Source organism: Catharus ustulatus, chromosome 2, assembly GCF_009819885.2.
Source record: "Catharus ustulatus isolate bCatUst1 chromosome 2, bCatUst1.pri.v2, whole genome shotgun sequence".
Taxonomy (NCBI): domain Eukaryota; kingdom Metazoa; phylum Chordata; class Aves; order Passeriformes; family Turdidae; genus Catharus; species Catharus ustulatus.
This window is the reverse complement of record NC_046222.1, coordinates 39495937-39506190: the sequence shown is the minus strand read 5'-3', so window position 1 is coordinate 39506190 and position 10254 is coordinate 39495937. Positions and strand designations below refer to the sequence as shown.

The window sequence follows — 10254 nt, the reverse complement described above, 5'->3', positions numbered from 1 at the left end:
TGGACAAAGAACAAAATGTTTGCCAACACCCGGCGATGCGGCTTATACTCAGTGCGGCTTGTATTCGTGAATTTACTGTAATCCATGCAAGAAAAGACTCTGCCTTTGAGAAGCTAGCATCCAAAGTCCATGCCCTCTTTTGAGGCTCAAAAGAATCCTTCACAGTTAAGGGCTCTGACTTTTATCTAGGTAGTCAAAGTCTGGCTTCTGAGTATTTGTTGATGTAAACTGCTCCTTGATGGTAAGTTACTAGGGAATTATTTTATAAGTAACCAGTGACCTAAATCATTCCCGTCCCTCAGTATTCGGCTGTGATGAATTTTTACCATAAATTTGATAATCAAGCATGAAAAGGATTAAAAAAAGTAGCCAGTCATATTTTCTCTATTAACAGGATTTAGAAGTTAGGTATTAAAGCAATCAAGACTTTGATATTTCATTTATATTATTATAATCTTTACAATGACCTTTTAGGTGGAAAAAAAAAAAATCAGCGTATATGTAGGGTATTAGCATTTCCCTAAAGAGTTATTTTCTGTCCTTGAAGTTTTCTTCCACCTGCCATCCACTGTTTTGTCTAATAGATACAAGAAGAAATGCAAAATCACTCCTTAGAATGGCCTTTTCTTCGGGAAATTACTTGTTTTCTCTTTCTATGCATATGTAGGGAACAGCCCCCCTCCTGCTCATGATAGAGGGCTCAGAGTTCCTGACTCTGAAGCAAGGTAATTTAGTACCAAGGGAATAGGCAGATTTTTAAAAAGGCTGGGTGGTGGTGCTGAATTCCCTTGAAAATCTGACTTTAGTGTTTCTATAAAAGTGTTATGCCCTCAGCAGAGGTTCAGTTTATTTTTTGAGTTCTTCCCAACTGCTAGAACAGAGCCATTGAAAACTCATTTTCTAAATTACCCCTTTTAAAGGCTGCCCAAACCAACAGGAATTTCGTCTCTGTTATTGATTTATTTAAAATGAACTGAATGAGTCTAACTGTGATGTTCAAAGGTAGTCATTAATTAGCTAATGTTTTAACATAAAATGATCAATGGATTGAAGAGGATAGAAATGCAGTTAACTATTGATCGGTGGGATTAGGATATGGTAAACTCCCAGTCTGCCTCCTGTTCAAAAGCCTGCCCTTGGCTTAGAGGAAACTTGAACAGATTATCTATCTCCAGAGCACTGCTGAGGGGAAAACAGCCTCCTGGGAACCAGCAGCACGTCAGTTCTGGCACAGCATTCCTCATTACTACAGCACGTACTTCTTCCGACTTTCCCAGCCAGAGGAGCCTGCCTGGATCGCTATGCTTTGGAGGCTCCAGGCCGAGCCCCGCCGTGTCCCTCTGCCCGCGTGTGACCGGGGGCCGTTCCACGGTCGCTGTCCCTCTGCCCGCGTGGTCGTTCCACGGTCGCTGTCCCTCTGCCCGCGTGGCGGGTTCCACGGTCGCTGTCCCTCTGCCCGCGTGGCCGTTCCACGGTCGCTGTCCCTCTGCCCGCGTGGTCGTTCCACGGTCGCTGTCCCTCTGCCCGCGTGGCCGTTCCACGGTCGCTGTCCCGCTGCCCGCGTGGCCGTTCCACGGTCGCTGTCCCGCTGCCCGCGTGGCCGTTCCACGGTCGCTGTCCCTCTGCCCGCGTGGTCGTTCCACGGTCGCTGTCCCGCTGCCCGCGTGTGACCGGGGGCCGTTCCACGGTCGCTGTCCCTCTGCCCGCGTGGCCGTTCCACGGTCGCTGTCCCTCTGCCCGCGTGGTCGTTCCACGGTCGCTGTCCCGCTGCCCGCGTGTGACCGCGTGGCCGTTCCACGGTCGCTGTTCCCTGTCCGGGCGCTGTCTCTGCCGGCAGACAGGGGCACCGCAGGAACTGCCAGCCTCAGCCTACGCCGCACCTCGCCCCTCGGAGCTGCGGATCCACAGCCGCCCCCCGGGGCTCGGCACAGCCTCCCGGGTGTGCTGAGCCCAGCCCAGCCCAACCCGGCCCAGCCCAGCCCAACCCGGCCCAGCCCAGCCCAGCCCAGCCCGGCCCAGCCATGCTGCTGGCCGACCTGCACAGCGCGGCCGCCAGTGCCGACCTGGACCTGCTGCGGCAGCGCTGGTGGCTAAACAAACACCGCATCAATAGCCAGAACCGCGACAAGCAGTAAGGACAAACAGCAGGCCCTTCGCCTCTCCACAATGTGCATTGGTCGAAATTATCTGAGGCGGGGTGGTTTGTTTGTGTGGTTTGCATTTTGCCTACTTTCAAGGCTAAGTGGTGAGAAGGGAGACTATCAGTGGAACAGGCAGCAGCTAGCATCCCTTAGCCAAGGACATCCTGGAGCTAACAAGCATTAAGAATGAAGTAAATCAAGATATTGTTGTGTCAGTAGAACAGATAGCAGAAGCATCCCTTAGTGAAGGACATCCATAAAGGCTGTAGTAAATCAAGATATTGATGTATTTCTGCATATATACACTGCCAGTTTGGCAAAAGACTCAAGGTCCATATATACTGTAGTTGTATTGCCTTCATTATAATACTAAAAGTCATACTTACAGATTAAAAAGATCTCTGCCCAGGTGAAGACCCCTCCCCTAAGCATGCACAGAAGTTAGCTGTAGTTACATAACTTGTATGGAAACTATTAACCAATCATAGTAGAGGGGCTGTACTTGAAAAGTTATTAATTCTGAACTTCTGTGCATAAGTAACAGCATGGAAAGTCTGATGGGGTGTACTTTATTTAGGAAATATCATTGAGCACCCAGGCATGTGTAACTCTGCTACACATAATCAGTGTCTCTCTCAAGTGTGTAATTATTGGCTTGCTGCACACCAGGTAACAAACCCAGTTTTACAGAGAACACACTCACCCTGGCTGGAAGAGCCAGCAAACCCAACATTGTGCCTGGCAGCAGGGCCAGCCCCAGAGCACCAGAGTTGTAGGAGCCTTGCCTGAACTGAAATAGGAGACAGTGAAAGCCTCACTCTGCTCTGCCCTGCTCTGTAACCTGGGCCCTGTACTTGATCATCTTCTTGTACTATCCCTCTTTATCCAAGTGTTCGGGCTGGATAGGGCTCTGAGCAACTTGGTCTAGTGGAAGGTGTTCCTGCCCATGGCAGGGGTTGGAACTAAATGGTCTTTAAGGTCCCTTCCAACCCAAACCATATTAAGATTTGATGATTCTGTGGAACTCATCAAGCCTTCATTCAAGCAGGGACATCTCCTTTCCAGGTGCCAGACTGACTGACTTGGTTTAGCAGGGCGTGGATTCACAGAAAGCCAGCACAACTGGCTTCCCAGTGCTGTCAGAAGTCCCATCCCATCTGTCTCTAGGACAAAGCTGGTGCAGGACTAATGGGGGAGAGGGGGGAAGAACTCAGGAGCTCATGCTTGTTCTGTGCTCTCTGTAGACTTACACAGCCTCCATTTCTAAGCAGTGTTTACCCTAAGTCAAGGACATTTTCAGTGTCTCATGATTTGCCAGTGAGAGAGTACACAAAAAGCTGGAGGAAGCTTAGCCAGGTCAACATTCTGGAATGGGATTTGGCATCAGTCAGTGGGTTGTGAGCAACTGTATTGTACATCACAGGTTTTTCTTGGGATTTTTTATTTGCTATTATTATTATAATATTTATTTTATTTCCTTTTTTCTATTTATCAGCCTGTTATAATTTAATTGTTTTTTTAAATTTTAATTTTGATTCTCCTCTCTGTTCCACTGGGGTGGGGAGGGAGAGGGTGTGAGCGAGTGGCTGCCATCTGTCCTTAAACCAGGACAACTGCATATGTTTAATTTCTAGGACTCCTCTGCATCTTGCTTGCATAAATGGCCATGCAGATGTTGTTCAGTTTCTGGTAGAAAAGAAGTGCAAGCTAAACCCTTGTGACAAATTCAATAAATCACCGCTAATGAAGGTATGCAGAAGGGGCATATGTTCTCTAATCTTTGATGACGCTCGTACCTTCCAGTGTTGGCATGGTCCAGAAGTGAAAAACATAGATGTTGGAAGTTATTCCTCCTTTGTGTCTTATTTCCAGGCAGTAGAGAACCAGCACAGGGACTGTGCAGCTATCCTGCTGGAACACGGTGCTGACCCCAACCGCAAAGCTGTGAGCGGTAACACCGCCCTTCACTTTGCTGTCATGCTTTCTAGCAAATCCCTAGTGGAGCTGCTACTTGAGCACGGTGCAGATATTGATGCTAAGAATAAAGTAAGCTTGAACTTTGGGTAAAGCTGCTCTTCCCAAGTCACCTCTCTGTTATTCTGAGACATGATTTCTCCTTTCAGTTGGGATACACTCCGCTTACTCTTGCGATCACAGAAAACTGTGAAGAAATGGTCAAGTTCCTTGTTCAAAAAGGAGCTGACGTGAATGCTCAGGATAATGTTTTTAGGTAAAGGGTTTGCCAAAAATGCATGTGGGAGTCCTTAGCACTGTTCGAGTTGGATGGGAGGCATAAAAATGAACTTTGAAAAAGGACCAGGAGTCACTTAGAAGGATCTCCTGTGTGACTTGTGAAAGCAGACCTGGGCTCGGTTGCTTGCTTTCTTCAGGGGGGGATTTCCACTCTGCGGATTGCAAGAAAGCACTGTTTGCTGTGCCACATGCCCACATGAGCATGCACACACAGGCACACAGGCTCTGAGTCTGCTCTGGGCAGGTGGTTGTCCAGGAGACCTGAGGTCCCACCAATCTGAATTCTCTAGCACTTGTAGACATGTGACTGTGCCTGCACTCTGCCTCTAGGAGAGGGGAAATGAATTGCTTAAGGAGTTGCAATTGAAGTATTGACTGGGCAATGTTTACAAAAGCTGATGTATTTACTCTTATCTCTTGGATTCCCTAGGACCCCTCTTACAATTGCTACTGTTTCTGGGAATAAGAGTGCAAAACAAGTTCTTCTTCAGCATGGTGCTGTTTATTCTGCGTCAAACAAGGGACAATGTCAAACTTCCACCAAAATGGTTCAAAATGATGTGTAAGTGTTTTACATTGTTAGAACAACCACATTCTCATAATGTCTGTGCTGATGCACGCCACTTTTTTGGTTACAGCAGTAGTGTTAAATGAGGTGCTGAGAGCTTTGTAGAAGCTGAACTTCTGATCTATCTCTTTCCATGTCAAGAGTAGACTTAGAAGTTGAGGAAAACTTAGCTCCTTCCCCCGAGTTGTCTCAGAATTCACCTGTGTGCTTCCAACTTCTACTGCATTGGCAGCAACTACTTGCCTTTTGTTTCAGATATCATGTTTGGATATCTAACTGATATCTTCTGTGTGTTTAACTAGGCTAAGGAAAAAAGCCCTCTTTCACAGTGATTGTCTAGCTACAAACAATAGCCCATGAACTCCTGCCTCTGGATCTTATTTCTTCCTCCTCTGCCCCTTCTGGCAACCTGTATCAGTGGGAAGCAGGAGAGAAGGGAGGTTGTGTAAACTGTGGTGCAAAACCCCTTTAAGAATAGAGCACGTTTGAAGATTGCTCTTACAAGATGTGGTGCTTGTTCCTTCCCTCCAGGCTTCTGGCATAGTATAAATGTCATGATAATGCACCATTCTGCACAGCAACCTTGACTTGGAGAACATGTTTAATTTCTTTTCATTTGATTTTTTTTTTGTTTGTTTGTTTGGGTTTTTTTGTTTGTTTTGTTGTTGTTGTTGTTTTTGTTTTTCTGCTTATTAAACAAACCCAAGCCCCAGCTAACCCAGGGTTATTAGAAGACAGCACAGGTCTTGGAATGCAAACACCATATTTGTTGTCCTCTTGATAACCCACTTGGGAGCTCTCCAACCTCTCAGGTCCTCAGGCTAACCATGGGAATTTCTGAAGGGAATTTCTGAAACCCTTCAAAGTGAGGACCAGGACTGAGGAGACACTAAACCATCCTGAAATGGAAAGTAGCTGCACCATTAGCACAACATCTAGCTGAGGCAGAGGCTTTGGTGATGTCAGTCTGCCAGGAGGCTTGTTAAATTCACTGGCCCATGAAATGGAGAGGGGATTTGTCAGATGAGACTGAAGCCAGACTGCAGCAGGTGTGAGTTACTCCACAGATAAGACTAGGAACCTGTACTGTCAGCATCCCTGTAAGGAGGATTTCAGTCTCCACTACTCTAGGACTGCAGTATGTTCTGTGGGTGGGTGACTCTTTAGCAATTGTCTATGACTATGGGTAGGATGGAACATGTGTGGCTTTTGTTCTTCCTGCAGAGAGTTCATGGAAATCTGGGGTGATTTTACCTAATGCATCTTCTTCCTTTCTATATCTAGTATTGATAATGAACAAATTAGCAGTTCCTGCTATGAGACAACTCCTGTCGTTCCCTTGGAAATACCTGAGTTGGCAGAGTCATGTAAGATACTTTTCTATTAAAGAGGTGATGAGGAAAATCACTGTGGCCTGTGGCAGAATGATACCCATTCAATGGGATGTTGTTCTGGAGAGATGGGCCAAAGAACTGAAAAATGAACAACAAAACAGCATGCTTCTTATCTTATTTCTTAGGTGATGTGTCAAAAGAAGAAGCAGCAGAAAAAGAAGACAGTGGTCCAGCTGCTAACCAAAATAAAGTGTCTGTGCATACTATTACAAGGCAGACCTATAGAGGTAATTTCAGAGGGACTAGATGGTTAACTTTGCAAACCTCCCTGGAGTGAAGCAGGTGAGGAACAGCAGAGTGAAATAAGCACTCACAGAAATTACAAACTTCTTATCTTTTGTTTGGAGGCTACAAAGCAGAGGAACCAGAGAAAAAGGAAGACAAATACCACCTCTGGAATCCTAAGGTACCTTCTCTGAGGGAGGAAATGAGGTTCCTCTGACTCCCTGGATTCTGGGTTTGTTTTTCTTTGCTGCTTCTGTCACACACTCATAACTTGGACCTTGACATGCTGCTGCTTCAGACAAGTTCTTCAGTTAGGACTGGGACAAAGTGAGGTCCAACTTATGTCGTGTATCTCCCTGTGGCTGATCCCCAAGCTGTATTTCTAGGACAAAGAAGTAACATTTCCTTCTGGTTACAGTCCTCTAAAGTCCTAGGAGGCTGGCATTGTAAGAATCGCTTTTTTCTTCCTCACAAATCTCTTCTGTAGATCCAACCAATGTTAAATGGTTGTGTATGATCCATAGTTTAGGTCCTTATTTCTTCTGCCTGGGTTCTCTCTAGCTTGGGCAGGTGGACTTTGTCCCATTTTGAAAGATTTGCTCGAGTGAGATGCCAAACACACTGGCTGTGTTTGCCCTTTTTGTTCTTTTGTCCCCTGATCCCTCTCCTTAGGTCTGTTGGCAGAAGAAATTTCAAGCAGGCAGGGAAGTGGGTGTGGAAGCAGCCTGTGCCAGTTCTCACATGTGTCTTTTAAATTACACAGCCTAATAGTGAAGTTCTAGATAAAGCAGCAGGCACTCTACTGCTTCCTGGTGACATCTGCAGAATGTTTCCAGAGCCCTGTGTTGCCAAGGGGAGCATCAAAGGTAATTTCAGAGAGACTAAATGCTTTTTAAGCCTCTCTGGAGTGAGGCAGGTGGAAAAAAGCTGAGTGAAATAAGCACTCCCAGAAATTACTTACTTCTTGTCTTTGGTTAGGGACCCAGAAAGCAGCAGGAGCAGCAAAAGGAGACTATGGCTCCCTCTTCAATCATAAGGTATCTTCTCTGAGGAAAGCAGTGGGGTCCCTCTGGCTCACTGGCTTTTCTGCTCGTTTTTCTTTGATTCTTTTTCTACCACACACTTATAATGTGGACCTTGACAACCAGCTTCTTCAGATAATCTGTTCAGTGAAGGCTGGGACAAAATGAGATCTAGCTGATGTCCTGGGCCTCCTTGAGGCTGATGTCCAGGCAAGATTTCTAGTATAGCACAGAGTAGTAAAGTTCCCTGTTGGTTACAGTAGGCTGAAATCTGTAAAAGGTGATATTGTGAGGATTGCTGTTTTTCCATCACAAAGCTCTCTTCCCTGAACACAGTCAATATCAAATAATTCCTGTTGACCTACAGTTTAGTGATTTATTTCTTCTGCCTAGGTTCTCTCTAGCTTGGGTTAGTAGACTTTGTCCCATTTTGAAAGCTCTGCTCACCAGTTAATGTTGTGTGTTTCCCTGGGGTGACCTCTAAGCTGGATTTCTGGGAAAAAGAAGTAAAGCTTCCTCCTGGTTACAGTCGTCTGAAGTCCTAGAAGTCTGGTATTGTGAGAACTGATTTTTACCTCCTTACAAATCTCTTTTGTGAATCGTCAATGTCAAATGGTTGTGTATGACCCACAGTTTAGATATTTATTTTTCTACCTAGGTTTTCTCAAGTTTGTGCAGGTGGACTTTGTCCTGTTTTGAAAAATCTGCTTGAGAAAGATGTCAAATGCTGTGACTGTGTTTGCTCTTTTTGTTCTTTCCATTACTTGATCCCTCTCTTGTTAGGCCTGTTGGCTGAAGCAGAAGCTTTGTGTGTGGAAGTGTGTACACAAGGAGCCTGTGCCAGTTCTCACATGTGTCTTTTAAATTACACAGCATCTCAGTAATCTCATAGACAAAGCGATTAACATTGTGCAGCGTCCCGCCGGAAAACTCAGCAGAGTGGCAAGGCGCAAAGGTAATTTCAGAGACACTAAATGGTTACATTTGTGAGTTTCTTTGGAGTGAAAAAGGTTTGGAAAAGGACAGTGAAACAAGCACTCAGATCTATGATGGGCTTCTTATGTTTTCTTAGGGATCTTGCAACTAGCAGGAGGAGCAGCAAAAGAGGAAGACAGTGATTCTTCCCAGGATTCTGAGGTACCTTTTCTGAGGGGGACAGTGAGGTCCCTCTGACTCACTGGCTTCTGGGCTCATTTTCCTTTGCTATTGCCTCTGCCACACACTTGTAACTTGGACCTTAAACAGCCACTGCTCCAGATAATCTCTAGTTCAGACTGGCACAAAGTGAGGCCCCAACCGATGTCCTGACCCTCCTTGTGGCTGACCTCCAAGCTAGATTTCTAGAATAGCATGGAACAGTAAAACACCTCTGAAAACAATGAAAGGCTGGCATAGTGAGGATTGCTGGTTTTCCATCACTCAGATTACTCCTTGTCCCATCCTGCTGTAAAAGGGGATTTGGGGAGGATTCTTTTTGATAGATATCTCAGATGAAAATAAAACACAGATGCAGCAATATTATATCTGAGCACTGTTTATTGATAAAGCAAGATAAGTGCTCCAGCTGAAAGGGGATAGAAAAGAGAGCAAAGAGGGGAAAAGAGAGATGGAGAGAGAAACAGAAGACAGGGACAGCTCACTGCCCTGCACCTCGGGTGGGCTGTTGGCATCAGCTGAGCAGATGGAGTGTGGGTGCTACAGGTTGCCATGAGTCTTAAGTGGCTCCTGTGGTGGCCAGGTGGGATTTGCAAACCACAGCCGGCTGTGTGGTGTGTCCCATCCACACTGATGTGGCCACAGGCACACTCCTGGAGCAGCTGCAGGTTCTCAGGGCTGATCTGCTGGGGCAGCCCAGTCATGGAAGTTTTCTCTCCTGCTATCAGTTCCCAGGTGAAGGCTCACCAGGTACAGGGCTCCCAGCACGTGTACAGACCCTGAAGTTGTTTTTTTTTTCACCTCATAAGCTAAGGTGTTAATAAAAATCAGATTGGTTTCTCTCAGTTCTGTAGGTGCACTCAATATCAAACAGTTCCCATATGACCTATATTTAGACAATAATTTCTTCTGCCTAGGTTTTCTCTAGCTCAGGGAGGTGTGCTTGATCATATTGTGAAAACCCCACTCAACAGGATGCTGAACTTACTGGCTGCGTTGGCTCCTTTTGTTTTTTTGTCCCTTGATCCCACTCCATAGGCCTGTTGGCAGAAGAAGTTTTGAGCAGGGAGGGACATGGGTGTGGAAGCAGCCTGTGGCAGTTCTCATGTGTATGTCTTTTAAATTACACAGGTTATTCCTGAAAGTCAAGGAAAAGTGTGGGTCAGTGCATGGCTTTCTGCTGCAAACACCAACAGGTTGGACGCACACTCTGCTGTAGTGGAGCGTGGCAAAGGTAATTTCAGAGGGACTATATGGTTACTTTTGTAAACTTCTGTGGAGTGAAGCAGGTAGAGAAAAGCAGAGCGAAATAAGCGCTCACAGAAATGACACGCTTCTTGTATTTCTTAGGTGGCTCGCTAGCAGCATCAGTAGAAGCAGAAAAGGAAGATGGTGATTCCTCTTGGGGTTCTGAGGTACCTTCTCTGAGGGAGGCAGTGGGGTCCCTCTGTCTCACCTACTTCTGAACTCATTCTGTTTTGATGCTACTTCTTCCA

At 46.0% G+C, this 10254-nt stretch overlaps 1 long non-coding RNA gene across 1 annotated transcript; it reads left to right on the top strand.

Moving 5' to 3' along the window:
* The first annotated feature begins 8476 nt into the window (after positions 1–8476).
* On the top strand, positions 8477–9983 carry LOC117011216. Its single transcript, XR_004420904.1, has 3 exons — positions 8477–8558; positions 8676–8740; positions 9890–9983. It is a non-coding gene; the product is annotated as an uncharacterized LOC117011216 (long non-coding RNA).
* The last annotated feature ends 271 nt before the right edge of the window (positions 9984–10254 follow it).